This window comes from Buteo buteo, chromosome 8, assembly GCF_964188355.1.
Source record: "Buteo buteo chromosome 8, bButBut1.hap1.1, whole genome shotgun sequence".
NCBI classification, from domain to species: Eukaryota; Metazoa; Chordata; class Aves; order Accipitriformes; family Accipitridae; genus Buteo; species Buteo buteo.
Genome location: NC_134178.1, coordinates 2,837,627 through 2,848,305, shown reverse-complemented (window position 1 = coordinate 2,848,305; position 10,679 = coordinate 2,837,627). Strand labels below are relative to the sequence as shown.

At 49.0% G+C, this 10,679-nt stretch overlaps 1 protein-coding gene across 9 annotated transcripts in view; it reads left to right on the top strand.

The window, feature by feature from the left end:
- APOO (apolipoprotein O) overlaps positions 1 to 10,353 on the top strand; it is a 47,482-nt gene extending 37,129 nt beyond the window's left edge. For 3 of the 9 annotated variants that reach the window (XM_075033486.1, XM_075033478.1, XM_075033487.1), the window contains 3 exons: positions 185 to 315; positions 3,706 to 5,357; positions 7,228 to 10,353. The gene's annotated coding sequence lies outside the window, so the exon portion shown is untranslated. The remainder of the gene's footprint in view (positions 1 to 184; positions 316 to 3,705; positions 5,358 to 7,227) is intronic. The other 6 variants (XM_075033479.1, XM_075033483.1, XM_075033482.1 and 3 more) reach the window with 6 other exon arrangements.
- The last annotated feature ends 326 nt before the right edge of the window (positions 10,354 to 10,679 follow it).

Sequence of the window (10,679 nt, the reverse complement as noted above, 5' to 3'; positions counted from 1 at the left end):
AGAGAGATGTTAGTGCGAGCATATTTGCTTCAGAACAAATACGAGCTGCTGCACACGTTTCTTTTTCCCTTCTTTTTTCTTTTGTAAAGGTTATTTCCGTACCTTCCCATAAATCTTAAGCTCCTTGTAAAGCCGGTTTTATCATAATAAACTGCCATTGACAAAGAACATTTTGGCTCCTCAGGCGTGCTGGGGAGGCCTGCACAGCTTCCCGCTGGACCTTCTGGATGCAGCATCTCAAAGCAGGACCGGCTGTTGCACCTGGATGGCCTGGCAGCTGGCTAGGTCAGCCCCACTGCGGAGTGGTTTTGCCAGGTACAAAAGTTTCTTGTTTACAAGGAAAATGTTTGATAACAATATCTTAACTACAAAGCAGAAGTTGCCTTAGCAGAAAAAAAGATGTTTCTAGTTGTGTAACAACCCCCTGTCCTCTTAAATCTGGAACATTAGCTGATTCTGATATTTTTTGACTTAAATTGACCAGAGCTGACAGCTTTCTCAAGGTCTCTCTGGATGCAGTTGGTATATTGATGCAGTTGTGGTGGTGTCTCCTGTTTTGTGTCAGTGAAGTTCATTACTGGCCATCTCTGGTTAAAGACCAAAGTCTGATCTGGACTTTCATCTTGTCTTGAAGTTTGTGGATTCCACCGGAATGCTGCTCTCACGGCTGTGTTTTCAAACTGGTGTTACTGGTAGCCATTGCATTGGTGTTGAAAGCTTGGAGAAATCAAAAGTGGGCTCAGGGTGTCGCACAGCTGGTTACCAATCTTCTTCCTCTAACTTTCTGCATGGGAAATGGAGCTACAATTCCTGCACCAGACTAAGCTGTTGGGCTTTCTTGACTCCTCCTGGCCTTTCCTTTTGGGTGCTTTAAAGGTCTAAATCTCCCAACTAACACGCAAAGCCAGACAGTCATGTGGGCAGCGTCCAGCTGTGGCAGGTAAGCTGGATGTGACGCTCTGTCACCAGACCCAGTTACATGATCTTGTTATTCATAACCTTTGCTGGATCTTCGGGAGAGAGGAATATCGATCCCGAGTGACTTGCTGCTGTGTTCCTGGGAATAGAATAGCCGTGCAGCGTGCTCAGGCTTGCAATCCCAGAGTCTTTGTGCCCACCATGAAAACAGCAGTGGGGGCAATGGGACAGCTTGGTCAGGGAACTTCTCTTTTTGTTTGTAGTGTGAATATAAACCTGCACAAGTCTCAAGAATTTAATTCAATAGAGACTAAAGCTAAAGGATGTGCTTTACATGTAGTCTGAGTGTCCAGGTCTTGTTCGGCAATACTAACCTGCCCCATGACTAACAAGATGGGTGACTTGCTACATGCTTTTTGGCAGCGAGGGCAGATGCTGTGTTGGGAAGGCTGTTGCTGCCATCCTTTACCCCTTGGCTCGTCAGTCCTTCTACCCAGGGAAGGTGGCCAGCAGCCCTGAGACCGCTGTGCCGACGAGCGCTGTGTGTGAGAACCTCGTCTTCCCACCGGGGCTTGCTCAGCGTGCGTTTTAAGGTAGCAGTGAGCTCAGCAACCGTATGCCAAGAGGTGAACCTTATTTCTTCCTTCTTTGGTTGTTACTGTGCAAAGTCCACAGGACTGTACCACCTCCCGTACCAAAATCTTTCAAAATCTGGTGTTCTGTGTCCCACTGCATCCAAATCTTTCAATCTTAACCTGAAGTACCTTCCCTCAACTCCAGGGCGCAGCACCAGTACCTTTGAAGAAGTAATCTGTTTCTTTGAACTGAAAATGAGCCACATCCAGCACTTGGCCAGGAGTGCTGAGGCACCCTGCGAGCCCGCTGTGTCCCCGCTCCGCAGGCACCTGGCTTGCAGGAGAGAGGAGGACAGAAGGAAGGAAGGACGGACGGACAGACAGATGGACGGACGGACACCCTGAGCAGAGGTCTGCGGCGATGCTCCCTCCATGCCGACTCATGGCTTTACCTCAGGGACGTGGACAAGCTCTCATTTTCCCAGTGATGGGGGGGACACTGAAGCACGAAGCCAGAAGAGTCTTGGTGGCTAAGGGTCATAGGCAGGCAGCTGTGGAGGCAGCTCTCGCCACCACGGTTTCAGCCCCTTTACTTTCTTTTTTTGTTGTTAAAAATTGCATAGAGAAACATGCAGAGTTAGCATATCAATCCACAGTGGAAGAGAAGGGATTCGTCCCTTCCCCCCAGCCCCTGCCCTAGATTAAGTTCACTAACGTCCTCTCTGTAAATTTAGCAAGCTTCAGACTCACTTCCTTTTGTAAGGAGACCTGAAAGAGCCATTTCCTGATTTGTACAGCGCTCTTGTATGCACCCACTAAGTGCTCATTCATGCCGTGAATCATAAAGGTAACCTCCGTTCAAACGATACTTTGGCACTGGACAAAAAAAAAAAGCGTTGTTATTCAACACAGCATGCTGAAGTCATCTTTGCATTTATTGAGGAGCTGCACCAAGCATCGTTTACAAACTGCCCAGACTAAAACGGAGCTGGTAAAAGCACCAAAGGCAGCCCAAAGCAATATGTTTACTGTCGTGTGCCGGGCTTGACACATTTTCCATATCCTGCCAGAGATGAGGAATGGCATCAGGAGCTGTGAGTGAGTCAGCCTCGGCCCCAGTCCGGTGCCAGGCACCGTGCTTACGCAGCAGCCTCGCCGGCGAGCCCGGGCAAGCTCGGGGTTTGGCGCAACCCTTTGTACGCTAAACTGAATGAAGATGCCGGAGAAAACTCAGCTGCTGCCAGCAGCAAAGGACGTATTTTCCTCTCTGGGGTTCGGTGGGAGATCGGCGAGGCACAGTCTGTTGTGTTTCTGCCTCCTGTGCTCGCCTCCGGGTTCGTCTGACAATAAAAAAGATGAGCTGTTACTGGCTGATGGAAGAAGGAAATGTGCATCTGCGCGGCTCTCCCCCATCTCTGCCAAAAGAGAGAGCGAACCAATTCATACGTCATGTTGGAGTCCTCTGCCACTTAGCAGCTTTTGCACAGCATCCAACTGTACAAGGACATGTCCCTGGGGCCAAACAACCTTTGGCTGTACTTTTGCCTTGATGGAGTAAGATCAGTATGATCTATCCTTGTACAAGAGAGAAAAACACACAGATGCTAAAATCAGCAACTGTGTTTTGACCAAGAAGAAAACAGTAAAGGGGAAGAAGTCTTTGCTTGTGGAAAAAAAGAGGTAACAACATAAATGTGAGCGCATCCTCTTTTGCTACCACGACCCTTCACAAACTCTTTAAAAAGCTAGATATTTACCAGTTGCTTTTTAGCATTATAGTTTTCACGCTATTCTCCTATTTGTAGATGAGGTTAGCCTGCCAAGGAGACTCTCCTGTTTGAGGAATGTTAGAGGAGCAGTGGTGTAAAAACACCCTCAGCCCTGGGCTGTCCAGTGACTCACACCCAAAAGTGACAGAACTATGGGAGCAAAAAAACCCAAGTGATTTTAGGTTCCTGGTGGGTGAGCTAAGGTGTAACACAGATGTGTAGAACTTGCTACACACCACGGGCCACAAGTCTCTGAGCTCAGAACGTGCTGTGCTCAGAGCTTGATTTTTGTCCTGGAAGGCTACAGGGTTAACTACCATGAATAAACTCATAGCCATCAACCCTAAGTAAACTGCTGTAAATAAAATCATAACCGTTAAGGAGTGGTAACTTTAATTAGCAATCCTGTGGGATTTCCCGTATGTTTCTTTTTTAACTTGCAGAGTGAAAGGCATGAGGGGAGCAGTTTTATTGGCACATGAGTTCTCCCCTCTTCCCTTGCAGCTGAAAAACTGCTTTGCCAGTGGGAAGGCTGAGGAGCATCGTGTGAACCACCTGGCTCACCCGCCAGCCCCAGAGGGATGCTCCTGGAGCATGGGAGAGCTCAACACCGTCCCTCCTAACTGGAAAAGAGGGACCCTTTCTGCCCACGTCTGCAGGAACTCAAGGCTGGGCTCCCTAGGCAGAAGATCCCGTAATGTTTCCATACTTGATCGTTGACTTAATTTTCTGCACTAACTTGGTTCCCCTCACCTTTCTCCTCTCACTGTGTTTGTGACCCCTCTCTCTGGTGGATTTTCCCGGCTTTGCCGGGAGCACCTCCCTGGCCCGGGGGTCCTGCTGAGGTCTTCCCAACATTTTTGTCTCACCTCAGTAATTTTGTTGAGGAATTCCGACACCTCATCGACCCTGCTTTCAAGGTTTCTCATTTATGGATTCCTCAAGCTCCTTCTCATGTATGGTTACCGCTAGCAGCTTTTATCACCAATTTTGAGACAGTGTTTCCTTAAAACCTGGTCTATTTTGAGGTTAAATTACTATTTAAGTTAAATTACTATTTATTACTATGAGGTGAAAATTACTATTTTGAGAGCTGGAGAACAATAAACTCACTCTCTTTTAAAATATAATTTATTTTAAATGTCAGGGGTTTGAGCCAGGTGAATTTGTAGTGGTAATAGCTGTGCTGGCCCCACGGCCCCATCTGACCCCGTACGGGGAGGGCCTCGGCTCTACGCTGACGCGTCGGGAGGAATCCTGGTGCCCCCGGAGCCGTTATTCCTAGACACGTGGTGCGTGGGGCCGTGGCACATCACCCAGTGCTGACGTGGGTGCGTGCAGGTTGTCTCCCCACGCTGGCACAGCAGCAGCCTCTTCTCCCTTATGGGAGAAGCTGCAGATCTGGGCGGCTGTCCCTAAAAACCTGGCAAGGGCGGCTTTGCAGCGCTTCTGGCACCCTGTAGCCAAAACCATCTGAAAGGGTGTTACAGCATGCCTTGCATAAAAGGGACGGGTTTGAAGGACATGAGTGTTTATTTATGGAGAGATTGGCATTGCATTTGTTGTTCTAATGCTCCCTTTCCTGCTCTTGTGAAGGCAGTTATGGGGGGACAGCCGTCCCGACCGGCAGGATGTGGGGGTACCCTTGGGCAGGTGAGCTCCTCCGACCTGACCTTCCCTCTGTGCTGAGGGCAGGGACAATGGCAAAACTGGAGAAAAAAAGAAACATCAGAGCAAGAGAGAGCTAAAGTGTGCACTGTGATCAGAAAGGATGCAGTGAAAGCATGCCAAGAAAGTACGGTAGATTTTTTTTTTTCATGTGTGCTCTCCATTATTGAGTTTCTATCCCCACCGGTAAGGATTAGTTTCCTACCTTTCCCTTCTCCCTTTTCCTATTCCCAGCTCAGCAGTACAGTTGGAGGGGGGCCACACTCCTCCCCGGGTTAAAGCTTAAGGGATATTTTTGTGGGCGACTTCCAGTCATGTAAGAGGAAAACTTGTTGTTTTTCCAGGATGCACAAGGCTGGAGACAGGCAGGTACCCAAGGACGCAGCCCTCCCAGCCCTGATTTCACTCAAGGTGCTACAGTAGCCCCGTAAGTCTTGTTAGAATCACTTTTTCCTAATGTACCCTTGTAGTTGCAAAGGATCTTTACATTATTTATTTTGTGTTAGGGAACTGCAGAGGCTGAGTGCAAATTTGTGTGCAGAGGAGAAACCCTGCCTACTAATAAATCTAGTAGAGTTTTCTCCCCTTCTTAGGTGGGATTTTATTTTTTTCAACAGTATGTTCATAACAAATGTGAGAATTAGATTAGATCAGATCATTAGATTAGATTGAAAGGTAATGCTCAAATGCATATTTCATAATGAGTTTTCTTTTGATTGCGCTAGGTAATATATTCTTTAAATGTTTTGACGTTTAAACATTTTGACTTCAGGAAAAGGAAATTAACATGACATTTAGAAAAATTCATAGAGAACAACTTGTGGCACGGCATACAGAAGAGCTGCTTGCTTCTCCTGGGATGGAGTTTTAGCCATTGATTTATTCATCTGATCTATTTAATTTGTCCTGAAAAAAAAAAAAAGAGACAAGCAAAATTGTGCTTTGAACAAAGAAGAAGCTATCTGGGCCTCTCCAAGCATGCCTGTGCAATTACAGTGCCCTCATTCTCTTTATAGATTAACAAAAGCCTAAGCCATCGATTATCGTTCTGAAAACAAAAGTAGACACCCTGAAGTAATATATCATATGATAATCCCAGTCCAGTGGTGGGTTTGGATTAATACATGTTATGAAAAGCTTTGCTGAAAAGTGCGCCAGATGTTTTTCTTGGTGCATGCTGCGTCTCGTAACCTTTTAGCAGCCGCAGCGGAGGCGAGGATTTCCTGCTGAGCGTTGAGTTACCTGGGCATTATTTACACTCAGATGAGTCAGTGAAATGAGGGGTTGTCGCAGGGTGGGAAAGGACAGATAAAACTGAGTGTTGCCGAGCCTCTGACTAAAAAAGAAACTGGCAGGCGTCGGATGCCCAACCAGTGTTTTCGGGGCTGGCTCGCAGGACGTCGGTATTGCAGACAGCGCTGGTGCGAATGTGTGGTGTTGGGCTGTGCTGAGGCCTCTTGCAAGGTGATGGCCCAAGGAAGGTGGTCCTGAGGCGATGCTGAGACCCTGCACGCCACATGCCAGGGCAACATGGGTGGCCCAGGGGCTGGCGGCAGGTCCTCCTGCCCTTTTTCCAAAAGGAAAGGCAAGAAAAAAAGTCCAAATGGTGCCCAGCCACCCCCTGCCCTCCAGGGAAAGAGGGGAGATGGGCTCACCGGAAGCAAACAGGATTGCACTGGAGACGTGGCTCAGCCATTAGTCATCCCCGCCACGGGGCTCAGCGGGATGTGGGCTCTCGTCCCATGCCAAAAAGCCCCGTAGCACATCCAGGGAGGCAGCCGGCAGGTACTGCCTGGGGCCTGGGCTGTTCCCAGGGCTCCCGGTCCTTGCTGCGGGGACCTGCTCCTCGTCCTGCTGGGACGTGGCTGGGGACACGCTGGGGCTGCCCGGTGGAGCATGTCTTTCTCGGCTGGGCAAAGGACACACAAAACACGGCACTTGGTTGCAATAGGCAGCAGTTCCCAGAAGAGAGGGTATAGTACACACTTGTTACTGGTGGTCATAAAAGTCTCTTATTAAACGCTCTAATAGTACAGTTGCTTGTCTCAAGAATAAAACACTTAGAATAAATTACTTTATACATAAATGCAGCGTTTAGTGTCTCCAACACACTTTCTGTAGTCTTCCTTGCAGAATGGAATGGAATAGAATAGTGTGGAATGGAATAGAATAGAATAGCTCAGTTGGAGGGGACCTACAATGACCATCTAGTCCAACTGTCTGACCAATTTAGGGCTGACCAAAAGTTAAAGCACATTATTAAGGGCTTTGTCCAAATGTCTCTTTATCACTGACAGGAAACCTGTTCCAGTGTTTGACCACCCTCTCGGTAAAGAAATGCTTCCTCATGTCCAGTCTGAACCTCCCCTGGTGCAGCTTTGAACCATTCCCTCACATCCTATCGCTGGATCCCAGGGAGAAGAGCTCAGCACCTCCGTCTCCACGTCCCCTCCTCAGGAAGCTGCAGAGAGCCACGAGGTCAACCTTCAGCCTCCTTCTCTCCAACCTAGACAAGCCCAAAGTCCCCAGCTGCTCCTCAGAGGACATGCCTTCCAGCCCTGTCACCAGCTCTGTCGCCGCCTTCTGGATGCATCCAGGGACCTTCACGTCCTTCTGCAGCGGCGGGGCCCCGAACTGCACACACCGGCTGGCCGTGCGGTGTTTGATGCCCCCCAGGATGGGGTTTGCCCTCCGGGCTGCCAGGGCACACGGCCGACTCGTAGGGAGCCTGCTGTTGGCCAGCCCCAGCAAATTCCTTTCTGCAGGGCTGCTCGCCAGCCACTCCTCTCCCCCTTTATGCTCGTGCCCGGCGTTACTCCGTCCCAGGTGCAGCATCTGGCACTTCAACTTGTTAAATTTCATCCCATTAATCATCGCCCAATGCTCCAACCTATCTAGATCCCTCTGCAAGGCATCTTGTCCCTTCAGAGAGTCAACCGCACCTCCCAGCTTGGTATTGTCAGCAAATTTGTTAATAGTGCATTCAACTCCTGCATCCAGATCGTTGATAAATATATTGAATAGAATTGAGCCCCGAGGAACACCGCTGGTGACCAGTCATCTGCCAGATGTAGCCCCATTCACCACAACACTTTGAGCTCAGCCCTTCAGCAAGTTCTTCACCCTGTGACCCTAAACCCACTCATCCCACAGTTGGACATGGGCACTAGAAGTTCACCATTACTCCTTCCAGGGAAAGAATACAAAAACACATCATGACCAGCTGCAGCTTATGCACTATTTATGCACATTATCACCCAGGTACTGTATTTGCTGGGAACAAAGTAAAATTTGTCTATATTTCTGTGGGAAAAGTCTTTTAACTATAGCTTTAATGGAGCAAAAGAAGATGAACTCACGTACCTGTGCTCACTCGCACATTATACGAGCCGCACGTGACTACGAGGTTATGTGATTTAATAAACTACATTGAAGGAAAGGGGATTTCGTTAATGGCGACAGCTCTGCCGGGTGTCCATGGCAGTCGTTGCCCAGTGTCGCAGCGAGGGCTGGTTCAAGATCAGCTCTGAACATCTTCGTGGCTCTACTTGCCTGGTCCCGGGGACGCGCCGGTCCTCTCCCCGAACACGGCTGTGCAGGCTCCAGCTGCTGGCCGAGGCAGTGGCTGAGTTTGCAGGGTTTTGGTAAAAGAGGCTTTCTGGAAAAACACATTTACGTTTCGTGCCAGCTGCGTTGCAGAAGGCTGGGTTTGGGAACGCCTGCTGTTTCACTGCAGGGCGCTGTATTTCTTCGTTTACAAAACTCGGTGTATGTTTTACCCAGTGTGCCGGGAAGCAGCCTGTGAGACAGGGAGCCAAGTGTGTGTCCGTGCCCTCGTAACATGGCCTTTGTGTACCATGTTCAAGTCCGAAAGTCTCTTCGGGCAAGACGCTTCCTTGTCTGAAGGAGAAGGGCGAGCTTCCCCTCCCTGTGACATAAAATGGCCGCTGAGGGGGCCCAGCAGCGGAGTGGGCCCACCGCCGGCCTTCCCCTCGGCGTGGTGGGGCCTCCCTGCCGCCCAGTCAGGTCCCCAAATGTCTGAGGAGAAAGGAACCCGTGCCTGCTCCCCACGTCTTCCCGTGCTTACCTCGGCGGGTTGCTCCTCCGTCGTGCTCCCGCCATGGACCGCGGCGAGCCCATGGCCGTGACTCTGGCTTTCGCGTCCCCACAGACACTAAATCTCATCCGCCACACTGCAGAAAAGCCATCTCGGATGAAACCGGGCTCTTCCCAAATCCCGTTTGCCGTGTCACGAGATTGCCAGGACTCAGCCTCGCTGGAAAGGGACGTTGTTTTGGCTTCGACTTGGCGCCGTCGTGCGACCGCGTGGCACGTTGGCAGAAGATGTCCCCGCGCTGCAGCCGGGCAGGTTTTGCCATCTGTGGTAGCACCAGAGACGATGTTGCCCACAGCATACTTGTCTTTCTGACCCTTTTGTTGCAAGCTGTACATGGCTTTAGGCGGATTTATGTTTGTTCTACATCCTTTACACCTGATGCTTTGTATTTTAAATGAAAGGACCATCAAGTCTTGGATCCCAAAGGCTCAACGGCTTCTCTAAGAAGGAATGGGAGATAACGTCACGTCCTCCTCTACACCTCACGGAACGCTTCTTGCTTTTAGACCTGTGTTAAGAGGAGCTTTGGCTTTCGCAGTCCCATGCTTATTCCAGAAAATACCCCAGCTGAGAAACCAGATGTAAGTATGCGTAAGGGAAGCCCCAGCCGCCCGAACTGCGCTGGAGAGGCACGTGGCTATGGGTGCGCAGAGGCAAACCTGGTCCTGGCTGGGAATGAAGCAGGGATGCCTGAGTACATTGAACTGCAGGGGTGAAAAGTGCTTTGGCTTTTAACAGCAGAAAACTGTTAAATACTGTTAAAAACTGTTAAAATGCTAGCTTGCTGACGCTAAGCCCAAATGGCAAGAAAAGGAGCTCTGAGGCTCTGATTCCCCGCAGGACTTCTGTAATCAAATTTCAGCCAAATCTTGGCGACAGCAAAGCCAGCATGGAAATGTAGGATCGTTTTATTATTTCCCTGTGCTGAGAAGGTAGTCAACCGATGCCTATAAACCCTGAGTATTTGCTTATGAAAAGTTTTTTTTTTTTTCTCTGGTATTCTTTAACCTTGTCCTCACTTCACCATCATTTGGACCAGCTGTACTTTGTAATGCGGTGGACTTTATCAGCCTTTTTTACAGTCTGCCAGCTTTCAGAGATATGTAGTTACATGACATGGGTGCGCTTCCTTGCCTGGCTAAGAACAGCATACACTGACTGCCACTATCCCTTGAATTTTCAGCTAGTTTTGTTTTTGTTTAAAACTGGATTAATATAGTGTTATTTCTTTGATGCTAGCGCTTGTTGCTGCCTCTATCTGCCCGTTCTGCCTGTTGTTCTTTAGCAACAAATAATTCCTGCTCCTACACCAGTGAATTCCATGCTTGCTAATCCACTGTGTTATGGCTAATGAGATCAAGCTGAGGTAAAAATAATCCAGAAATTATTAACATATCCCAGGAATTCACCTCTGAGACTTCTGTTTTTGCAAAATAAGAGTCTTCTATTTTCTTCTGATTACATTTACCTGGAAAGAATGAAGCCTAAACCAGTTCCCTTGATGCCATTGCCTCCGTGGGGTGCATAGCTTCCCGTGGCAAGCTACATGGTCAGCCCGTGCACATGGCATCCCTTCATCACTGCAGACCTCCCCTCCTGCTTCTTTTTTTCTTTGTTTTCTGCCCCAATGGC